The sequence below is a fragment of the Diceros bicornis genome, chromosome 6, assembly GCF_020826845.1.
Source record: "Diceros bicornis minor isolate mBicDic1 chromosome 6, mDicBic1.mat.cur, whole genome shotgun sequence".
NCBI classification, from domain to species: Eukaryota; Metazoa; Chordata; class Mammalia; order Perissodactyla; family Rhinocerotidae; genus Diceros; species Diceros bicornis.
This window is the reverse complement of record NC_080745.1, coordinates 78,373,036-78,375,416: the sequence shown is the minus strand read 5'-3', so window position 1 is coordinate 78,375,416 and position 2,381 is coordinate 78,373,036.

The window sequence follows — 2,381 nt, the reverse complement described above, 5'->3', positions numbered from 1 at the left end:
GTTAATCAAAAATTACTCTTAGAAACAGAATTAATTCTAATTCTGTGTGAGGGAAGAGATTGTTGAAAGAGATTTGGGTTGATACAAAACACAAAAAACACAAAGAAACAGGCAGAGCTATAAGAAAGCCACCTTATTTTAAACATGGATCTAGTCCATTTTACAGATGAGAAGCTGGGACTCAGAAAAGTGATGAGTCTTAATCCAGACTCACATAGTGGCAGAGGTAAGTCTAAAAACCCTGGTTCTTCTGAAATGCAGTCCAGTTTTCTTCTTCTTATACCTTATAGTTCAGGCTAATAGGAGAAATTTTCAGGTTAATCCATCATTCATACCTAGCTCCAGAAAGGCCTTCCGAGGCTCAATAAAGTTAAGTGACTTGCCCACCATCACACAAGTTAATGACAGCAGAGGTGAAGCGAAATCAAAGGACAGACCTTGAACCAAAAACTTGGAACTGAATGAAACTTACCAGCAGAGCTAAAGGCATATGTTGAAAGCCCAGCTCAGAGTCTGCAACACACAGATGATCAATTAATATCAGTTAACCAGCTGACTAAATTTCCTGCCTAAGAACAGAGAGCAAAGCCAGAAAGGAAATAGGCATATTTAACAAAAAAAGGTAATTGAACAAGCCAAGACAGCAGCAAAATCTCTTGAAAATGGAGATGATGGCGACGTAAGAATTTTATTTACTGAATGGGAGAAGGATGTGAGAAAGAGAGAAGAAAACAAAGGAAGACAGAGTATGGCCCAGTGATTGACAAAATGTGTCAAGGGTGCCTAAATTTGGAACTCTCCAAGCTATTGCAAGACATCTAGTAGGCTTCCCTATCCTCTTCTCGTTGGGATAATATTGAAAAGAATGAAGGCACAGGGAAGATGAAAAGGTCAGGTACCTTTTTCTCCATTCCATACCCAGGAAATCATTTGCTCAATTTGAATCAGGTAACAAAAAAGGAAATATCACACTCTTTTATTTTCAGAAGTCATAATTTTTCCCCAATAGATAATTCTGTTTTCTCAAGATGACTCTTATTGGTATCACTGCAGTAGGCTGTATCATCTTACATCCAAATACACCAGCTTTAAGAAGGGTCACACACTGAAAAATAGCGTCATTGAACACAGAGAGGTACTTGTGATTTTGGGTAACAAAAAGGATTATTTTAGTTGTGAGAAAATCCAACAACTGCTACAATCAACATAGATAAACCAGGTAGAATGTCTGTAAACCTTTAGTTAAGGTTTGTTTCATGTTCCCTCTGTTTAAAGAAAGAGTGAGTCACAGTAAGAAAAACAGGAAGTACTTGAAAAACACAAGCTCCCAAGCAAAATAAACAAGTCATAAGAACAGTAACATACTAGCTTTTAGAAAGCTGCTTGGGGTCCTGACACAGGAAAATATGTTCATGTTTACAAGGAAAAGAGCATGAAAGAGAATTATGGACCCTCTGATCAAGAGAAACTAAGCCATCAGGATACAGCGAGGTTTCCTTGAACAGAGCTCAGAGACAAAGAAGAACCACCAAATAGCACAGGTTTAAAAAAAGAAAAATATCTGACAAATGATAGCCAGGCCCCACAAATCCCGATAACACGACGTTCTCCTTATTAAAAACATCAGTCTTGGAAGACTCCAGGCACAGTAATTCTGAAAATGTACACAAGTAAATTAAAACCAGCCTTGATTCTTCTTATTGTAAGTCCCTCACCCATGTCCCTCTGCAAGGCTGATGCAAAATTTTAAATTAAATGGAAAAAAAGTCAACACAAACATTGCTGATTTTAAGCAAGAGCCCAAGTTTTCCATTTTTTCTTTAGAATATAGTCTGAAAGTCTTTCTGCACATGAAGAAGACATATATTTTCCTTAGAAAATTTGTTCTACGGTAAACAGAGAAAATGTTATATCCACAACTAGGATGCGTGTGCAAGAGTTTTATTTATTCAATTATCTAAACCACTTTATGGCCATTTCTTCATCGTGGACACCGTCTTCTGGTTTATGGAGGTAGCACAAGATAGTGCCAGGAGACCCAATCTCTACAACTAAAACAGTATGTGCCTCACTCACTCTCAGTTCCTTCATTTGTAAAACAGCAGAAAATATTGGCCTTCCCTGGATGTTATTGGGAGAATCAAAATTCCAAGTGAGATAAAATGTCAAAGTTTTTAAAAAACTATGAAGCCCTATTTGACTGCTTCATAGTTTTTTGCCTGCTTCTGTTCCTTCGTGGAGAAGACTGCTCTAGGAACCCCTGGGGCCCGTGACAGTAGAGAGCCGTAGAGCAAGCCCAATAATTCCTCTGCATCTTGATCCCCTGTTGCAGCGACTTCACAGTTTTCTGCCTTCTGCCTAGGTGAGGTAAGTGACCACAT